Source organism: Lynx rufus, unplaced genomic scaffold, assembly GCF_022079265.1.
Source record: "Lynx rufus isolate CCGP_SWC_20201006 ecotype Redwood Valley unplaced genomic scaffold, mLynRuf1.p SCAF_4, whole genome shotgun sequence".
NCBI lineage: Eukaryota > Metazoa > Chordata > Mammalia > Carnivora > Felidae > Lynx > Lynx rufus.
The window spans coordinates 72411899-72424633 of NW_025814856.1; positions in this window are offsets into that span (position 1 = coordinate 72411899).

A 12735-nucleotide genomic window follows, 5' to 3' on the forward strand; every position below is an offset into this window, starting at 1 on the left:
CTTGTCACCTTAGATGTAAAAGGGAAGGAGAGGTAATGGTTATGTAATACAGAAGAGGCAGCTGTAGCTGGAAGAGAGGGCCACCTGACCGCACTGGCAGACTTTAGTGGTAGAATATCACACCCCAGTGCAATGAAATGAGTACCCAACACCATTGGCCGAGCCCAGAAACTAAAGGGCAGGGAAACCCCAAGCACTGCATAAAGGTCAGTCTTTCAGGGAATAGAGCAGAGTAGAGAGGTGTGGAATCAATCTAGAGAGGAACATGGAAATACACCACACCCATAACACATAAAGCAATTGCATGAATTCAGATTCTCAACAATGAGGAAATTGTATAAAATGCTACCCTCCTAGGCTACCTTCCAGAAACATCTTTTTGCCCAATCTTTTCCCTCCTTAACCTACTAGTTCCAGAAGTGTTGCTTGGCTGGGATGTTTGCCTTGGGTGAATGTGCTTTGTTCCTCTAAGATTCTATGAAGAGCATGTTCATACAGACGGTGGTAGTGTTCCCAGGCAATTTCCTGATTCTGTTCTCCTGATCTGCATCTCTTGCCATGCAAAATAAAAGAGAGCTGTGAATCCAGCAGCCTCCTGTGTTCATGCTGCGGTACAGTATGTCTGTGCATTGTTAAGCAGCTGCCACAATTTCCCCTAGAGGTTGCTACATTTCAGAGCTGGATGAGGTAATAGGGATATTTAGCCCAAGTTAAGCTTGTAAAAGTGCTTTGGGAATCTTTGGAATGAAAATATCCATGCATACCCAAAAAGTTTGTTATTAATTACACAATATATGCCCAAGGTTTGAAAAAGATCTTCGCATGGGTGTCTCCTGCTAATAAACATACCTACTTCTTTGCTTAGACAAGATTAATCAGAGAACTGAAATGCAAAATAAATAAATAAATAAGTAAATAAATAAATAAATAAATAAATAAATAAAATTTTAGGCAGTGATTAGTGGCGGGAAAGGTTGAGATCATTTTCCTACAAGATGGGAAGGCTGATGATTGTCACATCATCAAGACTTGGGGAGGGTGTAATGGCAATAAAATGTATGAATTAACTTATGAGGAGTTCTTTCAAGGTGTCAGATAATGTTCTTGGAAAATGACTAGATCATTCCAAGGACCCTTACAGAGCCATCCTCCTGAAAACAAAATACAACTTCTCTCTCCATCTGGGTTATATCTTGGAAAACAGCCAAGCATGACTCAGTTAATTGAGTGGACTGAGGAGGCTGAAGACAGTGAGACTGAGGAGGGCTTGGAACCTTAAAACCAGTCCTTCCCTCCTGGGGTGAGACAGGTGGTAGGCAGCTTGACCCAGCTGCTGATGCTTGGAGGAAGTCCAGCCCAGCAGGCAGAGTTTAGTGTCCAAGAGGGAGGCAAGAGACCAGGCCAACAGTCAATTTCAGAGGGTCTAACTGAGTAGAACACTACAACCATGAATGGCAGACCCATGGATGTTTTCAGCCAGGCAAGAGCCACTGTGGATGTCCCTCAGCAAGGACAGTGGCCATCAACATGGGGCTCAAGCTCAGATTTTTACTCTAAAGAAGGAAGACTAGCAATTTTAAGCCAGGGGCTGGGATGAGGCAGGAAGTCCATGAAGAAAGACAGCGAGGTGCAGGGAACAGACTCAGACTTGTCACAATCCAGAATTCCTATATGGAGTGTATTTGGGGAAGGCGGTCTTGTTGGAAGAGGAGATTTGGGACTGTGTTTACATATAACTTTATATCAACTTGATAAAATAACAGTTTTCCATATCGCAGAATATAGTAATTACAGAGGAAAAGGGGCTAAACCTCTTTCAGTAGTTTCAGACTACTTATACTCAATTCACATACACACTCACAGGCTACACTTCTACTAGCCCAAAACTAGCCATCAGAATTGAAGTCTAAAATTAGAGCAGACAAGCAGACAGCACTATTATGGTGAGTATCTCAACTCAGTCAACTCTGCCAAGTGCCAGGTGGTGCCTAAAAGGCCCATCCTAATACACTCTCTGTGTTTCTGATTTTCGCCCCTGATGGCCCTTTTCATCAGCATGTACAATACAAATAAAAGTCTTGTAGAATTATCATCTTTGCAGCATTCCCTGAGGCACAGAGCCATACATATAGTAAGCGATCAATAAATATCTGAAATTAGATACTTGAGCAAAATGATGTATTCAAGACTCTGCACTCACATCCAATATATCCCATCAGCCATCGCCCTTTCTCTCTCTCCCGACCCCGGTAATCAATGCCTAAAATGCCCTTTTGGCATGCAGGTGGGTTTTGAGCCCCATTCAGTCCAGGGGTTTCTGGCCCCAGAGCACAGAGGCAAACCTTTTTGACCTCAGCCTCTTTCTTCACAGGTTGGGTCGGTTTCCATGGGCAAGAGTTTTTGGCTGATAATCCAGATGGTGAGCCTCAAGTTAGAAAGCCAAAGCTCCCATTATAGAACTGGTTCCTTGTAACCATGACATCGGCATCATCTTCAACAGATTTACTGAGATCAGTAAGATACCCCAATATAGCCCCAAACCTGGGCTGTGCCCAGGCATCAGGATTACGTGTGGCAATACATAGAGGTGTCTGGCCCCACCCGCGGAGATCCAATTCTCTACATTTGGGGTAGTATCCAGGCACTGTAACCAAAGGCCGGAATGCAGTCAAATTCCAGACGACAGCCATTTTGGAATGAAAAATATTTCTAAGGTTCTAAGACAACATATTCTTCCCTAGGAAGCAATGAAGAGAATCTGAATCCAGGAAACACAGATCTTTCCCACTGTATTCTGTTCTATACGCAAAATTGTACAGCTCTGCCCTTCGCTGCTGCATGTTTTCTGTGCTTTTCTCCTTCACTTGAAAAGCCAGCAACCAGGATGTGATTGATGTCCATTGCGGGCTTGGCAGAGGCGCTCCTTAACAGCAACCTAAACAAGAAGCCTCTGGCCCTGTGTTGTGTGCGGATTTCAGGGATCTGTCCTAAGTGTCAACTAAATTCATCTTGACCTTAGAACAGATGTTTCCACTTAATTTTTCAGAGCCATAGATGGCAATCAACTCACAGCAAATCTTTGTCTCAAAAACAGCCACCTGGCTTCCCAGAGCGAAACCGGCAGCATTTCAGCAAATCTCCAGGCAGAAAACTTTGAGAAAAGCAGAGAAATGGAATGCATTGTAAATGCCGGGCATCATAGGTGTGCAGAAAGAAAAACTGATTTAGATCAGAAAGATTGCAAGATACATTCTATAATCAAGGACCTTGGTGGCCAAGCAGGTTTTGAGCATCAGGATCCCCTAAGGAGATAAAGCACAGACACTCTGAGATAGTGTCCCTCGGATTTTAATGTGCATATAAACCACCTGAAGTCTTATTAAGATGCAGATTCAGGTTCAGTGGTGGGTCCTGAGACCCTGCATTTTTAAGTGTCCCAGATAATGTTGATGCTACAGATCCAAAGGCCACATTTTGATCCCGCAGCCACAGGCCTCTGAGTCAAGTTCAACAGACAAATTATCAGCTTTGACGAATTCTCAGCCAAAGGCCACAGTGACTTTAAGGCCAAGGAGAAATTTGACTTTCCTGAAGTCATCCAGAAGACAATGACTTTCTTATCCATTGAGAGGCAAGGTAATTTTGTTTCCTCTCCTGCCTCTCTTTATAACGAGAGTCCTAGAGGATCTGTCACATAGACAGATGTTTTGCAATTGTAAGTAAAGGTGATTAAGATGATCTCAAATTTGGAATAAAAGTTGAGTCTGTTTCTTTGGCAATGTTTAATTCAAGCTCCCACTGATTTTATTTTTTTTATTTGTTTGTTTGGTGGAGGAAGTTTTAATTCAAACACATCATCACTTCCACCCTTTATATATGTGAATGAAGAGTTGGATTTTAGTAGTTCCTGGGTAAGTATTCTGCTCAGTGCCTCTGCCGCGTTCTGTCCCACCTCCCCACCCCCATCTCCTTGTGACAAATGGCGGCTGGCTGAGTTTCAGATGCTGACTGCACTCACAGGTCCACGTAGGGATTGAATTCATGACTGGAACTCATTAGAACAGCCATGGTAAAGCAACTGTGCAATTGGCCAATGAATGTGACTAACAGGGAAAGCCAGTTCGGTTAAGGTGGGGCCTCAAATCCCCAAATATGACATGCAATCGCCCAACCCATTCCCTAAAGGGTGGAACCATGGCTGTGGTTTCACATGCCCATCTAAGCCTTCCCCCCCGCCCCTCCTGCTCTGACATCTCATGTGGCGTTATCCTCCTTACCATGGCATTTCTATCAGTCAAAATTTAATATATATTTCTTTAAGACCTTTTCAGCGTAGTCAGAAAGAGAAAAAATGAATTTTTTCTTGCTAAGATCTATGAGTGGAATATGGAATTTATCAGAATCAAGCTCATAGAACCTACCATGCGGTCTATCACCTGTCTATAAGAATGACTAATATACCCTAGATTACTAAGAACTTCTATGCTCTTTATAATCAGCATTAGAGAAAAGAATTCTGTAACTTTCTTGAAGAATGTCACTTACAGTTATACAGTAAAGATATTCTTCTCCCACCTGAGTGTATTTCTTTGTACTGAAAGTTTAAAAAAAGAAAAAAGAAAAAAAGATCGCAACCCAACTATCACGAGTCCACTTCCAACATCACACTTGTTCGTGCACATCTTTTTTAGCGTATTCCCTTAAGGGCCTAGAACAGAATGACAAAACCCCTACTCAGTGTCAGAAACAAACAACCCCTGAGGAGCAAAACCACTAAGTTCCCAGTACTAACAGTTTCCAGGCATTCTCTTTTGATCAATATAAATGAAATGTGTTTTTCTTTAATCTATGTCTATAAAGAATATAAAGGCTTGCATATTCAAAGGAAAGATATAGACCTATACTGACCAATATGGCATCCAACAGCCATGTAGGCTATTTCTATATACATCTAAATTAATGAAAATTTAATTACGTTAAAAGTTCAATTCCCCAATCACACTAGCCACATTTCAAGTGCTCAGTATGTAGCCCATATTAGACAGTGCTGACAGAGAACATTTCCACCATCACAAGAAAGTTTTATTGGACAACGTTGGTCTGATAGGATGAAGAATGGATGGTAACTGCCACTGATAATCTGGGATTATTATCTCTGTAAATTGAGATTGAAGAGTAGTAGAAAAATTGTGTTTTCTAATATGCTCATTTATGTCAGTTCAAAAAATACATAATTTATTTTTAACATGAAAACCTTGGAAACCCTGAAATGTCAGTTAAGAATCTAACGATTAATTAAATGTGCTTTGGAGCCATGTTTGGTCAATGTGTCCTGTTTCCTGTGTGCGTTTAGTAGCAAAGTTCTAATTAAGTAGGTATGGAGTTTACCCACCTGAGCAGTCTTCCAGACCCAGAACAGAATCACTCTTGCTGTTTTTATTCCATTTCTATTTTATAGATAAAGGAATGAAGGAACAGGGGCTTGGAAGCAAAATTCTAAGTTGAGTTGGGTGTAATTTCACATAGAGCTTCTACTGTGGTCAGGCTCGATATATCACAGTGAGGATGAATGTGGTCCCAAGCAGCTTCAGCCTAGTGGGAAGACAGGCCGATAGATTGATCTTTCCAAGTCAGAGCAGCAGGGGTGATGATGAACCTATGTGCAGCAAGTGCTTTAGGAATCCAAGAAGGATCATTAGTCCAGCTCTGAAGATCAGAAGAATCAGAATGCAACTACCTTAGGAAAGGATGAGTACACATTAAGGAGGAAAAGGAGGGATTTAGGAAAAGAGAAGAACTCCATGCTTGGAAAACATGCGCAAAGAAAGGAAGGAGCTTAGAACAGGAAGGAGATCGTGCAGTCCGCAGGCAGGGTGGCCCCAGTGGGACACCTCACCCTTCAGCTAAAAGGCTTATGCCCTACACGACTCTGGAAGGTGTGGACACCGTACTCTTAGTGGAAACAGCATGAGCTGTCGTGTCCAGCAAGCCTGGATCTGAATCCTGGCCCCTCTGCTTCCTGGCTAATTAACTATGTAAGCCGCCTCACTCTACAGGCCTGCTTTCTCCTTGAGCAAAATGCCCAATGATACCCAACAGGCAGGATGGGGTGAGCATGAGGTGAGGTCCTGCTGGCCCTGATGCCCGGCAATGCTCTATCGCTTTCCTCTATTATCCCAGTTGTACCGTATAATAAAGCGTTTCCCTCCTGGGACTCATCAAAGAGGTAGAATAGAGATAATAACGTCAACAGCGTCAATTGTTGCCTTGTACTGGACACTCACTGTCCTCATTTTTCCTGTGCTACCCACAATCACAGTGCCTGTCTCCATCCTCCTCACAAACCCCTGAAATAAGCAGCATTTCCCCCACATTGTAGCAGGGAAGGCTGAAGCTTGGAGAGGTAAGGCAACTTGCCCAAACTCCTCTGCCCAAATGGAAGCCCCGGGATTTGCACCAAGGTCTGTCCAGTAACCTGTACTCTGTGCTTCTCCAGATGGAGCAGCCATGCGTCATTCGGGTGTAGCTGTGGGTCCACTTTGCAGAAGGGGTTTTGGAAACAGTTCAAACAACCAAGAGTTATCACTCACAGTCTCCTGTGAGTTTCCTGAAGGACGGCACACAGGACTCTGTTTTAAGACAGTACAAAGTTTCTCTGAGGATACTCTGCCTGCATGAGTCAATTTTTTCCAAAGTCCAAAAGGCAGCCTGATTTAGACATTGGCCCTGGACAGCTGTGCTCTAGCAAGCCTGGGCGGTCTTCCGGTCCAGCCTCCAGGGGCTCTGCGTGGCTGCAAGGTGAACACTAGGCTGCACTCTAGACCCTAGACTCCAGCCGCTCAAATTCTGATCAAGGAATAATTTAAATAATAATATTTAAATGATAACTACAAGCAGCTTCTCCATTTGAGTGAAGCCAACATAGGCACATCTTCAAGGCCCTAATGCCCAGCCTCTGGCTCTGACACAGGCCAGGTGTCGGCCACACCAAGGAGCTGACAGGCTCTGGGCCCACAAGATCTCCAACCATCTTCATCTGGGTTTCATATTTCAAGAGAGAACAGACAGCCACAAACTGGGAAAGACATTTTCTTTTTAAGATTTGTTTTTCTATTCTAGAAAGAGAGAGAGAGCACAAATGGGGGGAGGGGGACAGAGGGAGAGAGAGAGAGAGAGAGAGAGAGAGAGAGAATTTCCAGCAGGCTTCATGCTCAGCACAGAGCCCCACTCGGGGCTCGATCCCACAACCCTTGGATCACGACCTGAGCTGAAACCAAGAGTCGGAAACTCAACTAGCTGAGCCACCCAGGCGCCCCTGGGAAAGACATTTTTAATTAGTTACCAGACTCCTTTGAACTTCAACATGAGTCCCCTCAAATTGTGCTTCAAATTTAGAGTAGGAGCTGCCAAGAGAAGCAGTCTGAGATCGTTCAAACCAGAGTGGCAGAAGCCAGGTCTGTGCGTGCCCATCAGCCAGGCCTCCCCAGCCCCGTCGTGCAGACATGGACATCATTCATGGGTTCCAGGAGCTCTGCCCGTTCTGAGGTCCACCCTGTGAGTCTGCTAGGGTGCAGCTGGGGAGTAAGAGGTCACCTCTGCTGGGTCCCTACCGGGACCAACGTATTTCTGGGCCCAACATATTTCTGGACCTCAGCGGCTTTCCCATCTGCAGGCATGAAATCCAGATTGCCGTTCTTAATATTGATGTTTATTACTTGCATTCCCACGCTAAACAATTGCTCTAAGCCAGCGAACATTGGGCCAAGCACCTTAGCAGCAGCACCTCATTTGAACTTCACGAAAACCTTGGGAAGAAGGTAGCATCATCCCCACTCTACAAATGAGGAAACCAGGCTCAGCAAAGTTGAATAAACCGTCCCGGAATACACAGTTGTGCGTGGTGGGACAGGGTTACAAAAGCATGTTGTGATTATCAGGAGGAAATCAGGGCTGGAAGGCAGAAACCTGGCTTTAGAGGAAAGGACGGTAATTGCCTGTAAGTGACATCTGCGCAATTAGCTCTGTGTCCAACTGATCTTAATTTCCTCTGGGCCACAAAACTCCCATCAGGAAAATGGGACTCATGGCTCAGCCCGTTAAGGACCACCTCACTAATTAATTGACTCATCTGTATCCCCTAGGTGCCAGGTCCTGACTCTTTATTGTGAAGCACTTAAATCTATCTGCTCGCTATTTCAAAGAACACTTTACAAAAGGCGTGTGGACCGGGTGGCGGGCGCGAGCCCATGCACCCGTGAGTTGAAATGCAGTATCTATTTAATGAGCGGTCACCAACTTAGGCAATGTATTGGACACTCTGGAAATCAAATTTAAATGATGGGGGATGCTGAACAGAACATGTCCCTTTAGCAAAAATAATGAGGTCTTTGCCTAATTGCTCATTCATCACAGGATTTTATCTCAGTCTGCCAACAAGCAAAAAGGAAAAGGTGGCAACTGATTTAGCCTTGTTCATCTACAACTTTAACCAGCATGTGCTTCTAATGAAGCCAAGACTTTCTGAGCTGGAGAATTTACTGGGCTAGAAGGTAACCGAATGTTCTATCACCTCCTCTAATTGAAAAGTAATAAAAACGTCACAAACAGTGTCAATTACCCACTGATGGGTTGCTTTCCTCCTATTTACCTTTTAAGACATCCAGTGGTTCTGGAAAATACTTTAGGCTGCTTTTTTCCCCCACCCTCCCCCACCCCAGTAATATTTCTTTCAGAAGTGACAAGGAGAGACAGTGTCCCTTGTTGGTGTCTGGTCATTAAATATCTGTCGGAATCCATGACTGAGGTTGGGTCCAGACATTCAATCACAGAATGGGGAGAAAAAAAAAGTCAAAATAACTGCAGAAAAAGTGAGTGTTGGTTAATTATGATCTGAAAGTCAATAAAGTCATCTGATGGCAGATTTAGGGGAACTCATTAGAGAGTGGAATTCAATTGCAGGGAACTGCAGGCTGCTGCTGCTCTGAACCAGCCCATTTCATTAGGGTCTTCAAATGGGAAGAGAGCAATGCCTCCAGGGCATGAGTAGGGGGGTGGGGGGAGCATCTGTAAAGCATTTGCAGGAATCAGGAGAGAAGTAAGCGAAGGATAAGATATCCAGGTATCTCGCACCAGCTACTTTTTCCCATTTCTCAGAATTGAAATCACTTACTTAAAAAAAAAAAAAAAAAGCCCGTCAAACTTAAGGATCATAATTATTTCCTTGGGCACGGGGAGGGGGGGCAGGCGGAGTTGTGTGACCAGTTTGAGTGTGGCTATTAATAGGGAATTGAGCCCTGCTAGACTGCCTTGGATGACTGTGTGAGCTCCTTGTGAGCCATGTAGAATATATTTGTTTAAGTGTGGAATTAGCTCTACCCGCCCTGGAACCTAAGTCTCCGAAAGCAAAGCTATAAAACAGGCAATGTTTATCTTTGGTTTCTGACTGCCAGAATCTTCTCCTTTTGGGGGCCCTCTGCTCCCAGCTCATTTGTCCTCGCTGCTTAGGGTCGCGCTCCTCAGTCTCTTAAAACCTTCCTATCAATCATTTATGCATCAGGCACCCATCCTGTGGCACCTTGCGAGGCTACTGGGGGTGGGGAGGGGTGGATAAAAAGATAAGCAAATCAGTCTTTGTCTCCCCGGATCTGTCAATATTGTTTAAGAAAAGAGAGATGGACATATGACAAGACAAGATGGACACCCAGCCCATTCCTTCCGAAGCATTCCCAGAAAGAAAAGTGTCCTGCTCTCCTCATTTATCCGACAAAGTGATCTAATTTGAAAGCTCACAAAGTCAGAATTGGAACACATACACCCAGATCCCCACACTAATAAAAATAAAAGCAGCGTGAAATCAGAGCATCTTCTAAAACCATCAGGCCCAACAAAAGGGCGGGAAGCAAGGCCATAAATTATAAGAGTGAGTTTGTATCACCCAGTTTGCTTACCTGTCTGCATTTCTAGTGTGCCATTCCTAGGAACCGGGTTTTTCTCTGCCTTAAAATATGGAAATAAGGAACCCGAATCCCATAGTTCTCTCGAAGGTGGTGCCTTCCCTCATAGGTAGCAATTCATCAACATGAAATAGATGAGCCCCAACATGAGAAAAAATGGGCAAAGCAATGCAAAACGAAGAAATGCATGCGTGTTAAAAGAGAAACGAATTCCATTTCGTTCATAAGCACAGATTAAATAACCATGAGTTGGCATTTCCCATCTATCGTTAGGGTCCACAGCCAGTGAGGGTTGGCGAAAAAGGATACAGCAGGGTGCTGCTTAGCGGAAGTGTAAGCCGACACAATCGTATTATGGCGCGATTTCTGATCGGTAATCGTAAAAATGTTCATAGCCTTGGGCCTGGTAATCCTCCTTCCAAGAACGTATCCTTAGGAAATAAACCGAGATGCATCTGAAGCTCTGAGCACAAAAACCGTTCATCACACCCCGTGGTCCCCAGCAGGGGCTGCCTCCCTCGGCCCAGGCGGGGCTGCCGGGAAGCCTCATGCCCCAGCTCCCCCGAGGAAGCAGCTTACACTTTTCAAACACACTGAAAGAATCCAGATGTGCTCCTGACCTCCCAACGGTCTAACCTCATGTCGGCCCTGGCTCCTTTAACCTATGGGTTGCCAGCAGGTTTCTGCCCGTGTCTCTGCCACTTACTCCGTCTGCACACTGACCCTCTTCCTGAGGGTGAGTCACGAGTTTGTCTTTCCGTTCAATTCATTCTCATCCAGCAGAAATTCTTGGAGATTCGGTGTGCACATTTCAGCCTTCCCAAGCGTCAGCACCCGCTGCAGTTTTTTTTCGCTTATTTTTACACCTATCGGTCATTTTAATGGGGAACTGGAAGGAGAAGAATTAGACACTTGTGCTGACATCACATTCTTACCCAGAAGTCCTGGGTTGCTTTTCTAAAACAAAAGAAAATCAGAGGCAGAGGGAGGCAGGAGGGAGGTGGGGGGAGGGTGAGCCGGGAGGGGGAGGGAGGCAGGGGAAGATCCATTTACCTGGCCCTCTTCATAATTTGAGATAACTTGCTGCAAGTTTGTTGACTCATGCGAGTTATTTTAAACAGTTTGCCACTTGTCTAGATGTTAAGGAACAGGGATTTGGTGGGGAAGGGACTAGGAACAGAAAGAAAAGTAAAAGTAACTGCAGAATGGCAGAGGGCAGGGGAAGAAGAGAATCCGGTGTGATACTGCCTTGATGGGGGCTCAACTGGTCTGTCACTGAGGACTTTAAGGGTCTGGAGTCAAGAGAACTGGCATCCCGGGAAGTCACAAAGTGAGTGAAGTGCCCCCCAAAAGCAGAAGACTCGAATCCTTCCCCCTTTGCAATGCTGCCCACCCATCTGGTCATAGCGATGGCCTCATCTACAATCTCTGAATCACAGGTTCACCGTAATGAATTGCGTTGAGATGTTTGGCTACACAGAACCCATTTCCTCATAGAGCGTTTAATTTAGTTGGCTATTTGGAAAATGAGCAGTGGATGGCTTTCAAAGTAACACAGAGATTTGACCGAGTACAGCCATAGTTATGTGGAGGAAAAGCTGGGGCCTCCAAGCACTGCCGGGCACGCTAAACCATGCAGCTGTAGTTCCCTTGTCTTTGGACAGCCATCCCAACTCTGCAGACCTCTCCTCTTTTCCATCTGCAATGGAACCCAAACCTGATCTCCTCTAGATGGTCTTTGTTTCTACATGGTGCACCATAGTAAAAATGGAAAATCCAGGCTTGGTTGGTGGTGGTTGTTATTTTTGAATCATTCAGAACCCTCACAAAATTGGCATTCACTTACACAAAATCTCTTGTCTTCACATCAGTGGTGCCTCTGTGTGTGTGCCTGCACAGGCACGCGTGTGTGCAAGAAACAGTTGTTCAAACCGGGCTGATGGTAACTGGGGAATGCTTGAGGAAAACAAAGCTGATCAAGGAAAGTTTGGTGATGTTTAACAGCTGTTTCCAGGGTACATATCTGTTATATTTATTAGGCCACAATTAAATATGATTTTAATAATCATTTGGTATCTAAATAATATACTCTGATTGTCATATGGAATTTTAATTAGATGCACATTTTCAACTAAAATATGAAGCGTTACCACTGTGAAAAGACCTTTTCTTTCTTACGAATATTTTTTAAAAGTAATGTGCCTTGTGATTCAGTAAAGAACAGATTCTTTTCCAATAGTCTTTCCCCTTCTACATTAATCCAGCCCTTGATGAGTCTTGAGGGAATGAAAGACAAGAATTTTAGACTAAGTAAGTGTTCTCATAATCTCCTAATGAGGATAATGAAAACAGCACACAGAAGGATATGTTTAAGATAAAACATGCTTCAAGTAAATAGCACATAAGAAGCAGAAGTTACTTCCACTTTATCTCCATTCAAGGCATTTCCTGGACGCCATGTTTGTGACGCAGCCGCATTCCCTCTTCTTTACCTTTGTTCTCATTTTCTTTAGGAAACTTTATATCTCAGATTCCCATCCCCCCACCCTCAGCATTCAAAAGCTATGAAGTTAGATCTTAATTAAAAGCAAAGCCAGTAAATGGAACTGTTCAAATCCCCAGCTATTCTTCCCAGACTCCACAAAATCAGTGTTTTGGTGCTCATCAAATTTGCATTCTGAGGATCCTTTCACTTTGTTTTTTTCTTTGCCTTTATTTTATCTATCTATTTACTTATTTAAATGTTGATTAGCACACAGTGCAGTATTGTTTTCAGGGGTAG